The sequence below is a fragment of the Panthera onca genome, chromosome A2 (genome assembly GCF_046562875.1).
Source record: "Panthera onca isolate mPanOnc1 chromosome A2, mPanOnc1 haplotype 2, whole genome shotgun sequence".
Lineage (NCBI taxonomy): Eukaryota > Metazoa > Chordata > Mammalia > Carnivora > Felidae > Panthera > Panthera onca.
The window spans coordinates 74,504,842-74,521,107 of NC_138340.1; the positions used below are offsets into that span (position 1 = coordinate 74,504,842).

General features: G+C 43.0%; 1 protein-coding gene across 8 annotated transcripts in view; it reads right to left on the reverse strand.

The window, feature by feature from the left end:
* Nucleotides 1-16,266, reverse strand: part of POU6F2 (POU class 6 homeobox 2) — a 493,870-nt gene that overhangs the window by 58,027 nt on the left and 419,577 nt on the right. The gene's annotated exons all lie outside the window — the stretch shown is intronic.

Sequence of the window (16,266 nt, forward strand, 5' to 3'; positions counted from 1 at the left end):
GGAAAGAAAAGAGTGGAGACTGGGTTCAGGACTAGCCCCAGGAGAGAGTGAGGTGGGCCTTGTGGTTGCAGCGGGCCGTGAGAGTCTTGCCAGGTGGACGAGTGACTTTGAAGAAGTCCCTGGATTTTGTCCCCTAGCCTAAATAAAACCCTGGGGAAATGTCTCCCTTCCTTGAGGTAAGCAGACTGGTTGTGGATTAAAGTAGGTTTGGAGCAGGATTGGAGGGGAGGGACAGATGTGAAGGATTTCTGCAAATAAATTTATCATTTTCGTTTGTGAATTGCAGTTTCTTTTAGGGTCATTGGGTAAGATGGATGCCTCACTCCCTTTCTTCAAGGAAGAAGGAAACCAAAGTCAGTAGAAATAGAAACCTCCAGCCTCTGTGCTCTCAGAGGGTGAGCTTAGGGTTGAGACTTTCGGTGGGGCGGGTGGGCAGGGGGGCTCACCCTGACTATGGGGTTCAAGGCCAATGAGGAAGGTCCTTTGGTGAATGGCCATGTTGATATCTATCTGCTTGCTGTCTAAGCTAATATATGGTCTTCCCTTGGTGTTTTTCCTGGGGCAAGGAAAGAGAGAGGAGAATTTGACTTGGGTTGGGGGGGAACCCACTCAAGGAGGAGGTTATAGCTGCCAAAACCTGTTTTTCCATGGAGACCAATTCAATATTCTTTATCCTGCCAATTTTCCACGCCACAGGTTTTCAGGCCTTCTGACCATGAGGCAAAAGTGTAGCCTGAACTAAAATCTGCATTTAGGTTAATGACTAGATATAAATTCAAGAAACATTTAAACTATTTTCACAGTATTGGTTTTGATACATGAATTTCATTTGTATTTATTCTAGGGTGTTATTTTTTCCCCATATAGTTCCTCTCAAGTACAACGATTGTTGTGTATAATAATGCATTTTCCATCACCCGTTCCCACATCCATGAAATTCCTGCATTTGAGTGGAAGCCTGCCAAGACTAAGACTTGGTGGGAAAAAAATTAATGCCATACGTAATGCAGGTCCCAGAAACTCTTTTTCTACTTTTCTTCTTTACTTTCTCAATTCAGTCTCTCTTCTTTCTTTCTTTTCCTCCTTCCTTCTTTCTTTCCCTCAAAACATATTTTACTGCTTAATTCCTTTGGACATTTGCCTAGAGTTTTGTATCACCTGATGAGGACGGGAATACTAATTGTCAGAGGAAACATCAAAAAAGGACAGGAATTTAATAATTCTTTTTCCATTAATGTGATATCCTTATCTCTTTGGTTTCTTTATTAATCTATAATCGAATTTCACATAACTGGTTCTACAGAAATCCCATTGACCTGAAGCAGATTTTTTTTTTAAGAAGTGAAAATCCATTTTAAGCTCATTACTTTATGTGTCTTTTGCCTTTATCTCTCTCCTAAAAGACAAGAGTGATTTTCATTTTAAGGAGAAAAAAAATTCTCATTCATCAGTCTAAAAGAAACCCTGTCTTATCCCAGATTACCACCATGGGATTTAAAATTCGGGTTGGCCTTGTTCTTGGTTTCCTGCTTTTATAGTGTAGATGGGGCAAATCGTGGCAAATAGTTAAGTGAAAACTCTCCCTGCTTTTGGCTTAGCCACCTTCAGGGAAAGAGTTTGTACTGTGTACCTGTTTTCACTCCCAAAGTGAGAAGATTCTTTAGGAATACCTTCCCCAAACTGCAAGGACAGACAGCCTATTAGTACACCATTCTCAGTTCATGTGCCAGCTGCTATGTTTACCCTTCTTTTATGCAATAAAAGTTAAAATTATAATGAAATTCCCCAGGTTCAGACAGATCTCAAAATAAGTTTCTTAAGCTCAAAGAAAAATTAAATCACGTGCAGTTTGATTTTAGTGTTGAAGAGGCCATTTTGTCCCTGAATTTCAGGTGCAAAATTTAGATCAGGACATGCAGAATGTTTTCTGAAGAAGACAGACCATCCTTCGTATTTAACGAAGAGAAAATAGTTTTAAATTTTTTTTTTAACGTTTATTTATTTTTGAGATAGAGAGACAGAGCATGAACGGGGGAGGGGCAGAGAGAGAGGGAGACACAGAATCGGAAGCAGGCTCCAGGCTCTGAGCCATCAGCCCAGAGCGCGACGCGGCGCTCAAACTCATGGACTGCGAGATCATGACCTGAGCTGAAGTCGGACGCTTAACCGACGGAGCCACCCAGGCGCCCCGAGAAAATATTTTTAGAAATTGTAAGACATTTCCCTAACACCTCGGTCAATCAAAAATTCAAATAGGAAATTATGGAAGTCCTCTCTGGATATGATACTGGAGAATTCCTTCCATTTAGGAAGTGAGTGTATTGTTCGGCCATGGTCCTACGTAAAGGACCTTTGCTGTAAATTCAGGCGTTATATCAAGGGTCAGCTATGGTTCTGAATGAGAAACAAAGTGGCTACTTAAGGTCAGGCTCTCAGCCTTTGTGTTACAGGGCCAGGAACGGGTATCCTTGTGCTTCTCTGGAAGGTTGCTTCGGCAACCACAGATGTACAGATTTTGGTGATTTTTAATGTTTATTTCCTCTATATCCCGGTCCTAGTTTCCTCCCTTTGCTGCCTTTCCCTCTTAATGGAGCAAATGCCGACTTGATGACTCTCTTATTTCTTGCCCTGCATCCCTAGGTCTTTGCGAAAGGCCTGGGGGCTCTGGGGAGATGCCTTGCTGGCCCCTGGACGTAGAGCTAGAACTGAAGGCGAGGGGTTGTGGCGCGTGCAGACGGCGGGTACTAGTCAGTGTGCAAGTTGACAGCATTTCAGGTGGGCCATTGGAGTTGTTGATGGATACAGCTTCATAAATATCTTTGGGCCTTTCTGCCCGTGACTGCCAAGGCAGGGATGTAATATGCATCAACATATGTGGCAGGGAGGGGGAGGGAATGGGAGGGAAGCCATAAGTGTTTCCTTCATCACCTCGGGTCATGTCACTCTGTATTGTCCCCAGTCATGTCATATTAGCAGTGTTCCTATCACCACTTCTTCTTGATTGGAGACTCAGGGTAGATTTGGACAGCGGGGAGCCCAGGCACAACAAATGTACATAATGAGCACGTTGGCATTCTAGGACCAACTGGATATTTTGAAGTTGCTGCCAAGTTTATGCGTTCAGATCTTTCATTGCCAATGTGCCTAAGCAGCAGAGGGATGGCCCAAATGAAGTCTGATTGTATTACATACTTGCATTTTCCACAGACTGACTCGAAAGTCATGCTGAATTCTAGTGCAGGCTTGTTTATAAATGTGGAAGCTCCAAAAGCAAGGATTTGCAGATCCTTGGCTGTTTTACCAAATGGATTCTGGGACTTGAATCCATCAAGCTATGGTTGTATAATTCATAGATAGTCTAAAAAAAACCTACTAAGAGAAGAAACACTAATTTTTAAAAAAATTTTTAAAAATGTTTTTATTTATTTTTGAAGGAGAGAGAGAGAGAGCATGAGCAGGGGAGGAACAGAGAGGGAGGGAGACACAGAATCTGACGCAGGCTCCAGGCTCTGAGCTGCCAGCACAGAGTGCGAAGCGAGGCTCGAACTCACGAACTGTGAGATCATGACCTGAGCCAAAGTCGGACCCCCAACCGACTGAGCCACCCAGGTGCCCGAAGAAACACTAATTTATTAAGATGGCTCCTGGCCTCCCCCGTTTTAGAGAATAAAATAACAGAGAATAATTATTAAAAATAGTTTTGTACCAGCAAGGAAGGGCTCAGAGCCCTGCCCATCCATGCATGCAGGGGAGGGCACCGGCTTTGAAACCAGACTGTCTTGGGTTGTGACTAAGTAAACCACGTCTCATCGTGTCATGGGTAAAATGGGTGTAAAGAAGGTACCATCCACAGAGTCACAATGAGGAAGAAATGAGCTACTACATACAAAAGTTGTAGAATAACAGTTGGCATATATTAAGTTCTCAATAAACGTCAGCTATCATTCTCACTGTTCATATTGTGCATGAAGATTTTGAACTCATCAGTGTATCAGAATTAGAGCTCACCTTTATAAATATCTTTTCCCTTTGGAAATAATGTGGACACAGGCAACTGTGTTCTCCATATTTATATTTTAACTGTATTTTCTGATTTTATTTTGCTTATTCTTACAGAGTAGCTTGAAGGAAGCTCCTAGCTAACTAACGTGATTATTAGAGGAGGTTTCATGACTTAAAAGACAAATAAGCCACTTAAAAAGATTTCAGGCGGGGCGCCTGGGTGGCGCAGTCGGTTAAGCGTCCGACTTCAGCCAGGTCACGATCTTGCGGTCCGTGAGTTCGAGCCCCGCGTCAGGCTCTGGGCTGATGGCTCGGAGCCTGGAGCCTGTTTCCGATTCTGTGTCTCCCTCTCTCTCTGCCCCTCCCCCGTTCATGCTCTGTCTCTTCAGGCTGGAGGACATCAAAAAGAAGAATGGAAAACTTGACTTTACCTGCTTGTCTTGGGCTTCCTCATACTTGATTATTTATAGAGAAATTTATGGAGAAAGCAGTGTTTGGCCTGTGAGGCCAGGGTTGGTCATGGCAGACCAGCGAGAGGAGACCTTCTTTCTAGCATATCAGACTCATTCTTAGTTTACAACATTTGTTAGGTTTCCACAAGGACGCCCATTTTGGTGTTTAATTCCTGCTTCATGTCAAAATATTGTGAGTGACTCTATCCCACAGTTGCTGATTTGAGAGTGAAGGCAGTGAAGGATTTGCAATGGCTTACATCTACATCCATACATCAATATGGATATTAGTGCTCATTTCATAATGAGAAAAAAATCCATATTCCCATATCTCCACTGCTTTGTATACATCTTTTTTATCTGAACACACGAGGTGGCAATGAGAAGAAAAACTTCAATTAGAGTCTCTTCCAGGAGCACTCTTAGATGATGTCATACATATGACATCATAAAAATGTTACCACAGGGGCTCAGTTGGCTGAGTGTCCAACTCTTGATTTCGGCTCAGGTCATGATTTCAGTTCAGGTCAAGCTTGCGGCTCTTTCTCTCTCTCTCCAAGAAGAAAGATGTCAGCATAAATTACGTCACTACATGGTGTAGGGGTGTCTTTGCTTTATCTTCTCTCTCTCTGAAAGACTCACAACCTCCATCCCGGTAAAGAATTCAGGTTTCTTGAATCTGAGCATTAGTAATCATGATACTATTCATGAAAAGTTTGCTGATCGTGGCATTCAATTTTTTAAATATTAAAAAAAATTATTTGAGAGAGAGGGAGAACATGAGTAGGGGAGGGGGCAGAGGGAAAGAGAGAGAAAGAGAGAGAGAGAGAGAGAGAGAGAGAGAGTGAGAGAATCCCAAGTAGGTTCCACACTCATCTCAGAGCCTGACACGGAGCTTGATCCCATGACCCTGGGATCATGACCTGAGCCAAAATCAAGAGTTGGACCCTCAACTGACTGAGTCACCCAGGTGCCCTTACAGTATTCTATTCTTATGAATCTTATTTACAAAAATATAGCAGCATGAGGCAGCTTAGCTATGACATTATGTTCTATGTTTATGCCTTTATTCCAAGAGGGAGTTATGAATGCAGCAGGCTTAAAACCTTTCCTTGAAGCATAATTGGCCATGATCTATAGTTTTATCATTCTCCTCATGAGCTATGTGGATTTCATAGAGTATGGATTTTGGAGCAGCTCTTTTTGCTACTAACTTCTCAATTTAGAACCCTGAAACCAGGGCGCCATTTGTTTTAAATGAGGATGTTCATAAATGCATTTGTCACTGTTGCTTCCCATTTAAGGTCCAAGTGACTTGCAGCGGCTGCCTAGAAACAGGAGGGCAAATGTGGCTTTCCGAGTTCATTTACATGCATTAGGTCCTTGACTTTTCTTAAGCTGTAGACGTGAAAAATGTGTCTCTTGGTCCCTTGGGACCCTTTTGGCCAAATCGGTGCTTCCATTTATTACCCTCAAGTCTTCTCTTAAAAGGTCAAGGAAATACCAGTAGACAAATGTTGGAAGGTGGCCATATTTATCTCAAAAACCTATTTGATGTGGGTTTTATCCTACAAGGCTATCCCCATGGGTCTCATGATTATTATGTTACAAAACTCTCATAACAGTTCGAGATCAGTTTTGTGAGTTTTAATATTGAGCCATGCTTTGCCACTCATCTTCTGCCCATTTCCCTGCAGAGATGGCAATGGACCAGTTGCCGACCATCCAACTTTCTGCCCACCGGAAGTCTCCAGCTGAAGTGCCTGAGGTTTGCAGCAATGACCCAGGCACTACAACATCTTAAACTATCTTTGGTTCATCAGTGTAAAATCACATTGATTCCAGGATAGTTTTAGAATAAGTTTTATTTTATGACAAAACTGCAAGTATAGTATCTTCTTAATAATCCTCTAATCTCCAGGCATATTTGTTAACAGAGGAGTTTTTTTAAATGACCTAATGTTTGAAGTTGGGTTTCCCAGAAACAGGATGGGGAAGGGAAGGATTCTCGTCCCGGGGAGGCTGTAGAGTGTGAGTCAGTCTTCAGAGCTGTCCCAGCCCAAGGCAAGGGAGTTGGATGTTCTCACTGGGCACTCAACAGTCCTAGTCGACAGCCCCTGGGGTCAAGGATGGGTTGGAAATCTAATCCCTGGCACTGTTGGTTCTTTGCTCTTGGGGTAAAGCTCATACTGGAGGCTGAGGGATGGGAGAAAAGCTGCAGGCGCTGGTTGCTGAAAACCCCGCAAAAGTGTAAAGGCAACTCATGGAAATTGGATTCCAGGGGACCCAGGTGGAACATTATCATTACCCGCTACAGTGCAAACATCACTTCCTTTCACTCATTAATGTCTTCTTCCCGCAAACATTGATTCAGTGCCCACCATGTGGTGGGCACAGTATGAGGGGAAACTGACATGACATGTTCCCTACCCTCATGGGGCTTAGGGTCAAACAGGGAAAAAGACATTGTTGGGGAGGGAAGGGAAGCAGGAAGAGATGAGCTGTGTAAGGAGCAGTATCCAGACCTGGAGAGGGTGGCAGTCTGGGGTGGGGGGTGGTGAGAGACATGGTGGGTCCAAAGAGACCTGGGATGAGCAGCTCTGAGTCTTTTCACCTATGCTTGCTCAGAGTTGCACAGAGATGTGACTGACAATGGATGAGCCATTCTACCTGAAGGGATTAAGAGGTTGAATTCTGGAACCAGATTGCCTGAGTAACTGTAGTCTGTATGCTTTGTGCCCCCTCCCTTCATATGCTGAAATCTTAACCCCCAAAGATGATGGTATTAGAAGGAGGGGCCTTTGGGACAAGCTTACATCACAAGGGGGGGAGCCCTCATGAATGAGATTAATGCCTTATAAAAGAGATCTTATAGACATCCCTAGCCCCTTCCACCATGTGAGGACACAGTGAGAAGGCGAGGTGAACCAGAAAGAGGCTCTGGCCAGAACCTGACTATGCTGGTGCCTCACCCTTGGATTTGCCAGCCACCAGAACTGTGAGAAATAAATTTTTGTTGTTTGTAAGCCACCCAGTATTTCATTAGTACAGCCTGACTGGACGGAGACACTTTCTGTGTTCAGGTTTCTTCAGTTTTAGTAAAATGGGAATTTTTTATTTCGTTTATTTATTCATTTTGAGATACAGCATGAACAGGGCTGAGAGAGAGAGAGAGAATCCCAAGCTGATAGCACAGAGCCTGATGTGGGGTTCGAACTCATGAACTGTGAGATCAGGACCTGAGTGGAAACCAAGAGTTGAATGCTCAACTGACTCAGCCACCCAGGCGCCCCAGTAAAATGGGAATATTAATAGTGGCCATGACTTCACAGGGTTGTGAAAAACCACACAAGTTGCCATATACAAAACACTGGAGGAATTTCTGGCACCCAGGAAGCATTATATATGTTTTGTTGTAGGAATTTTTATTCCTTCTAGGAACTTCTGGTCATGCTGTTGTAGGATTGGGCTCTCTCTGGCCCTCGCTTCCCACAGGGCAGTAACACTGGTCCTTTCACAGATCCTCAATGATGTCAGCATGCTCACATTTGCTAGGTCTGCATCTGGATCTCTCTTTCCCACTCGCACACCTCTTCTCCCAGGTCACCCCTTAGAGACACCTGCCTTGACCACCCTATCTGCCTTTCTTTCAGAGATTCACTTCAAGACCTGCATAAGGAGACGATAGGACGTCGGGGATGTTTCTACATAATCCATGGTGAGGTGGGGAGAGAGATGGGGTGGAGAAGGCGGTCTCGGGTTGAGCGTCTGGAAGCTGGGGGTAGACATGCGTGGTTTGTTCTACTACTTGCTTTACTTTTGTGTACACTTGCAATTTCCCACAATCAAGTTTTTTAAAACTTCCCTCACAGCACTAATAGGGCCTGATATTTTCATTTGTTCATTCCCATTATCCTCCTCTCTCGAATATGGATTTTAGTTCACTGCTCTAGCTTTGAATCCGTCAACAGTGCCGGGCCCCCAATGGGCCCTCAATCAACATTTATTGAATGAACATAGGAAGGGGTGAGTCGAGGATATCTAGGCCTGACCAGGACCTTGGTGGGAGTTTGGCCCTTTAATATTTACAGAAAAGGGTAAAAATTTGGCAGGCAAATTTGTCTAAACTCTTCTTCTCCTTCTCCTCCTCCTCGTCCTCTTCGTTCTTCTTCTTCTTCTTCTTCTTCTTCTTCTTCTTCTTCTTCTTCTTCTTCTTCTTTCTTCTTCTTCTTCTTCAATACAGCACCACGCTTTACAGTCTTTCACACTACACAGAACTGACTGGCCAGAGCCTCAGAGGACATGATGACCCCATCCTGAGAGTCTTGAATAATCCCTAATGTGTGACTTCATCCTGTGAGTCAGCACTTTTAGGCCTCCTCTCAGCAGCTCAGGCAGATTCCTGCAAGGAATCCTGGGATACTCCAGGATATAAAACTCAGTAATGGCCGCATCTAAAGATGAAGGCCCAGTGATTCCCTGGACATCGTGGACCCCAAGCCCCAGATGTCCCTGGAAATTGCATGCCTGGAAATGAGTGTGGGTAGGGCCGGGGGGAGGGCTTAATCTTTAGGTTTCATATTACCTGGGTGCTTCAGGATAAGGAGGCAGGGAACGAAGCTTTTCTATTTTTATTATTGGGCTGTGGTGGTGGACATGGAAGGGTTGTTGCGAGTCTACATCCCCAGCCCAGCCTCGTGAGCTAGACAGAGCAAAGCCCATGTAGACAGCAGCATGGGTGGGAACAGAAAGGGCTGTTTCCCCAGATGAGTATGAACTTATCTGTCCCTGGGCATAAATATTGCTGCTTTGAGGCCAGGTGACGGTGTGGATCACTTAAGGAGGGATACACTCTCCTTTGTGCAGCCTCACTGTGCTGGGATTTCAGGAGGTGTCTGGCCACTTGGGCAGTTAGATGACTTATGGCTCCTGGAGGCCCTGGATGTAGAGGCAGAAGTGAGGGTCTACTCAGATGGCTTCACAAACTCTGGACATCACTGCAGGTGGACAGAGGGGACTCTGAGAGCAGACATGCATGCCCTAGAGAATATTCTAGAAGTACTCTGGAGAAAAAGGTAGATCTTGCAAAGGGTCCGGGTCCAGGTAATGCAGGGTGATCAACAGATCTGTAAGGAGGGAGCAGGGACATTTGAGGAGAGGAAGGAAATAAACAAGGGTGGGCAGCATACTGTGATTTTGTGGCAAACTACTAGGAAGTTCTTTGAAGGGATGCATTTCTTCTTCATTTTTAAATTTACTGATAAAATAGTCAAGCCCAGAGTTGAAGGGGGGGGGGCAGGGGGGGAATGCTAGCCTTTAACTCAACCCAATGCATTTGATTTTGAAGTAGAGAGGTCGGCATTATGGAAACATACCAACTCTAAATCAGATTTTATCCAAGGTATATGCAGCCCAATACTGTGTTACCACAAGCTTACACATCTCATTTCCTTTTCTGTCTAGTCCTCCATTTAATAACCTGAAAATCTATCTCTTTATTGAGTTTCATGCTATTTTCTTACTTACATACAATAGTGCTGCTCTTACCAATTGCCTATTGTCATGGCACATTAGTTAGGTGAATTTGTTGATATTTCAAAATTACTCTTTCTGTATTTTTTATTCTATCATCCAGTTTAAACAAGTGGTCAGGAGCACTCCTGTGATGAAGCAAGGCTATACTTTTTTTTTTTTTTTTAAGAATAAGTTGCTGCCACAGTACAATAGTTGGTAATATTCTGGTTTGTAGCTGTGGGGACCTACAGCTCACTCCTTCCCCGCCCGTGCCTAATTTACTTACAGTAGTCCCCAGCTCAAAGGAAGACGAAGCATGGGAGCCTCCGGACAATTTTGTTCATGAAATGTTTCCCAGCGACTATGGTACAGGCTGTAAGTCAGACCCCTCTTGTAAGTCAGACACAAGCCCTCTTTTCTCAAGGGGCTTCCGGTCTAATCCATAGCTATTGATTTTGACCTCTTGTACCTGTGGTCCTATAATAAAGGGGTGTTCTGAACTCAGGTGAGGAGCCCTCAGTAGGCCTCAGGCAACCAGACCACTTGGGAACTGAATTTTAAAGGCTGATGAGGAGTTGACTGGGAAAAAGGTGGGAAGGGGAGAAAACTCTTCAATCGCTGGCAATAGCAGGATAGCTGCATGGAGGCAAGAGGTGGCGTTTGGTAGATGTGGAGCCACTACATTGGCACGTGGATATTCTGGAAACATGAAGTGGAGAAAGAAGTGGCAGAGATGAGGTAAAGCATGGAATTATGGAGGGATGACTCTGTCACTTTCAGGGGTTTGTCCTTCATTCTATAGGCAAGAGTGGAGAGAGATGATCAGATCTGATGTTCACAATGGTCACTTGGGAGACTGAGTGGAACTGGCTGAGAGTGGGTCAGACTAGAGCCTGCCGGAGCAAGGACAGGGGCAGGGGGCTGCCCTGTACTGGAGAAGGGGTGTGGCTCGGGGTAACTGCACACAGAACACAGTCTAGTTCACATTCACTGACTCAGCAAACATGGAGCATCAACTATACGTCAGGTACAGTGATATGGTCTTTCCCCCAAAGAGCTTTTAAGGTATGGGGGAGGCAGAGACATAGACAGATCAAGAGCCAATGGTGCAAATCAAAACCATAATGAGATATGGCTCACACCTGTTAGGATGGCTATCTTCAAAAAGACAAGTAGCAAATGTTGACAAGGATGTGGCGAAAAGGGAACCCTCCTGCACTGTTGGTGGGAATGCAAACTGGTTTAGCCACTGTGGAAAACAGTATGGAGGCTCCTTAAAAAGTTAAAAATAGAATTACTATATGATCCAGCAATCCCACTTCTGGGTATTTATCCAAAGAATACAAAAACACTCACTAACTTGTAAAGATATCTGCACCCCCAGGTTCACTGCAGTCATTATTTATAATAGCCAAGATATGGAAACAATCTAAATGTCCCTTGTGATTTTATATATATTATTATATGTATAATATATAATAATATTATATAACAAATAAATATATATTTCTTATATAATATTATTGATATTAAAACATTAATATATATTAATATCACTCTATGTTATTTACACATAATGATATATATATAATATTATTTAGCCATAAAAAATAATGCAATCTTACCATTTGCAACAACACAGATGGACCTCAAGTTGCATTATGCTATGTGAAATAAGTCATACAAAGACTAGTACTGTATGATCTCACTTATGTGTGGAACAACAAAAATAACCACAACCCCCCACCCCCCCCACCCCCCCGCCCAGCTCATAGATACAGAGAATAGATTGGTGGTTGCCAGAAGCAAAGGGTGGTGTGGGCCAAATGGGTGAAAGGGATCAAAAGGTACACACTTCCAGTTATGAGATAAGTAAGCCATGGAATATAATGGCATGGCAACTATAGTTAATAACACGGTGTTGCACAGTTGAGAATTGCTGAGAGCAAATCTTAAAGTCCCCATCACAAGAGAAAAAGAATTTTGTAACTATGCGTAGCGATGGATGTTAACTAGACTGATTTTGTAATACCTACAAATATCAAATCGTTATATTATACACCTGAAACAGTATGATGTTATATGTCAATTATACCTCAATTTAAAAAAAAGAGAGAGAGAACCAATGGGTACGAGCCAGGATAGGTGTGTGCTCAGCGAGCTGGGGGAATATTGGGCAACTGGATAGTTCAGTGGGGACAGAGAGAGGCATCAGGGAAGCCACAGGAAATAACTGATAGGAGCTCAATCCTGAATAAATGGCAGATCAATTAAGCAGATAGGAGAAGAAGGGCAACTGGAGAAGAGAAGTACAAAGTTATGGAAACATCTTAGAGTTCCTGGTGTCTTCTGAATGGCCACAGGACAGTTAGGGCAGGAAATGGGGTTAGGAAAGTTCTGGGCTGGGTTCTGAAGCAGAGAAAGAAGGTAGGAAAGTCTACATTAGAGAGCACGTGTGTGCGGGGCATGCGTGTGTTCATACGGTACAGAGCGTTCATCTCCCTAGTGACTTCCCAGCAAACTGTCGCTACAAAAGTGCCTGAATATTCACATCCACATCGTGGAAGTAGCCTTAATGGCTTTGCAGCACAGGAAACAACACTAATTGATAGTCATTGAATCATAACATCCTTTCATATATTTTATATAAAGGGAAATCTCAACTGCTGACCGACCAAAAATTAACAATTGAATTTTGATAAAATACAGAAGGTTCCCTGTTACAAAAAATTACAAAGATGGATTGTAAGTGATCAACTGTATCCATGTATCCACCTTGGTATCCATGACTGGGTCCCTGTGTGGAGATTGAGCTGTGATTTTATAAATTAATTATACGGGTTGCATTAATCGATAAGATTTCAGGTCTCTGACATTCTGCCCAGAGAAGATGAGAGTCTGTATTTACTTTGGAGCTATTTTACTCCCGAATATGTATATTTTGTATAGATAGATACTGATTTTGCTAATGAAACTCAAGAAAATTTTCATCAACTCCAAATCAAGTTAAACTTATCACTTATAAGGAACAAATCATATGTTTCTTCTTCCTTTCCTTCCAATAACCACATTGGTTATTAAAATGTGCTTGTAACAAATATGACACATAATATCTTGGTTTTATCTACCCACTGGCAAATGAAGCGCCTGTTTAAACTGTTACTGAATTTTATTATTATGCATAATGGCTTGCTTGCCCCATAAAATATACTCACTGAACAGCTATTGTACAAGAAGCTAGTCAGAAGATGAGCTTTTCTTCCCACAAAACAATACTACAGTTGGGTCATGCATTACTTTTCCCCAAGGACCAGCATAAATCAACCCATTTATTGGTCTGCAATTGAATCTTAGAATATCTACTTTCTTGAATTCACAATAAGGGTCAGATTTACCAATTTAAACTATGAGATGAAGAAAATGCTGGTTTTGGTCACGTCACACCCATCTTTAAGTGGGTGCCCTTTTGCAGCCCTAGGCTAAACCCTATGAGGGTCCCTTCCTTGTAAAGAGTAGAGGTTTTTGGCAGATGGCACATGCGCACATCACGAGAGCAGCGGCCACACCCACATCAGCCGCGCTGCAGCCGCGTGCGCGCAAGAGAACTTTGCCATTAGGAAAAACAAATGGTCCAAATTATTAGAGGAAATACGATTCTGTAGAAAGAGGAAGATAAGTACACGAAAGAGAAAGCAGAAAACACGGCCCGAATGCTCAGAGGTAAATAAAATCCTTCTGCGCTCGCAAAATATATTGGTTATAGGTTGTTCTAAAAACATTAAGCCCACAGTAAGAACCACTACCTGTAGGAGCCGTAAGCCAAGAAAATATAAAAAGTTGTTGTATAGATCGTTCGGGAAGTTTCCATTAATAAAACCGAACACGGGTTAAAAAACATAAAGCTTAATCTCACCGAGAGCAAAGGCAAAGCTGTGTCAGAGTTTTCCGCATGTAGGGAGAAGAGGGCAGAAAGTCACTGAAGAAATCAATCTACCCAATCAGCAAGGAGAAAAATATGTTTAAAAATTTCTTGCCAATAGTGGGAACTGTTGAGAAATGTCTGGCCCTGCGTTTACAGGCAGGAACTAGGTAACCAGTGATGGAGAGGGGAATGTGAAATCGCTGTTAGTCAGGGTCCCCGGGCACTCCTGAGTCAGCAGCTGACTGGTTGTGCGTGCTTCCTTGCTCTGTCCAAGCTCGATCTGCTTGCCCATAAAATGAGAAGGTTGAGCTAGATCGGTGGTTCTCAAAAACGGTCTCCGATGGGCAGTTAAGCCACAGCAGTTTTGAGGACGTGTGTCGTGGAGTTAGCCTTGCCTGTGAATACTCCTGATGAACACTGAGGTCGACCAACCCATCATCCCTTCAGCTGCCCCCAGGCCTGGAGAAATCACCATTTCCTCCCTTCCCTGACAGCTCTGCCGGGTTTGGGTCTCAGGCCAGCTCCAGGAATGTTCAGATTCTCTGGGGTAGGCTGGAAGAAAGGGCTTTCTAGCACAGCGGCTCCTCGCAAGGGCTCCTGGGACTGGCAATGTCAGCACCACCTGGGAACTACTAAAAATGCAAATTCTTGGCCTCATCCCCCCCACCTGCTGACTCAGAACCTCTGAGGTAGGAGTGGCAATCTGGGTTTTAACAGCTCTTCAGAGGAAGTGGAGGCATACTGAAGCCTGGGAACCCTGAATGATGTGATCTCCAAGGTTCCTTCAAACAGTAAAATTCTATGGTGATGGAATAAAATGATGGGGGCCACGGGCCTTTCCAATACATCAGAGGAACCACAGTGTTCTATCATGGGGAACAGCAATAGAATTTTAAATCTGTAACAGAGGTTGAATAAAAAATTAATTACCTGAAGTTAATAGATTACTGCAAGAAAACCAAGCAAAGATTTTCAAGGACAAGTGCAAAGACAAAGAACTGGTATGTCCAAGTTTTGCCCGAATGTGGAAGAAAACCACTGTGGAAGGAAGGCTGGTCATCACTAGGAAACTCGGGCAGCTGCTGGGGATTAGTGTCAGACTCACTTTAGTACAAAACTCCTTGGGTTTGGGGGGATGTATTTCTGTGCCTCGATGGTAGAAAGTTTTCTTTTCTTTTCTTTTCTTTTCTTTTCTTTTCTTTTCTTTTCTTTTTTCTTTAGAGAGAGAGTGTGTGCACGTGCATGAGTAGGGGAGGGGCAGAGGGAGGGAGAGAGAGATTCTTAAGCAGGCTCCATACTCAGTTCAGAGCTGACACCAGGCTTGATCTCACAACTATGAGATCATGACCTGAGCCGAAGTCAACGGAAGCTTAACAGACGGAGTGACCCAGTGTCCCTCGATAGTAGAAAGTTTTACTCATGCTTTGTTCGATTTTTCAGATTAAACATGTGTGCTGTTTGCTTCCCGTTTGGTATATGACTTAAAAAAATAAGAACACATTTTACTGTTCTTGATATCCTTATGCTTCTATATTGCATTACATGGAGGAAAAATAAAGCAAAATGGCCAAGAGTAAAAAAAAACAAAAACAAAAACAAAGAAGAGAAAAGATCTAAATTTAGAAGTGATTCTGTAGTCATTTTGTAGAAAATATCACTTAAAATATAGTAATAGAAAATGAAAAAAAATCACATTAAATAGTGATTTAATCTCTCTCTCTCTTTCTCTCTCTCTCTCTGTTTTAGAAAAAAGCCATGAAGTAATAAGGGAAATGTAATTTCTAAGAATTTACCAAAATAATGTGGAAGTCATTATGTCTTTCTTTAGAGCACCATATTTTTAGCTGTGGCACTACAACGCTAGAAGCAAGGATATTTTGGTAGAACCCTTGAGAATTACAGCAATTCCCAAAGTGTGTTTAATGGAACTCTGGTCCTAAGATTTGCTCTGGATAAAAGGTTTGGGAATCAAATGGATTTGGGAAACAGTGAATGAAGCATCTCCTTCTTGGTGATGGACAGTGCATCTTAGTAGGTTAAAGGTTCTGGAAATTGCCCACAGGTAAAGAAACCTGTTCAGCCTAGTGAAGTCTATGTTTCCCAATATTTGATCACAGTGCCCCATTTGCATGTAACACCACTAACATCCCTAGGACTTGGGCTCTATGTTATGCAGTCTGAAGAACGTTGGGTGATGTTATTACTTAGTTATGCACAGATTTATCAAATGGCCCCATGGAATAAGCTTGTAATCCACCTCGGCTAGTCTCATCAACTGTATCTAAAGGAAGGATTTTATGTTCCAAATCCAGATGCTCCACCAACCATCTAGGCCAGAACAAAATTCCCTCTGGTAATTTTGTTAATGTTCATGCA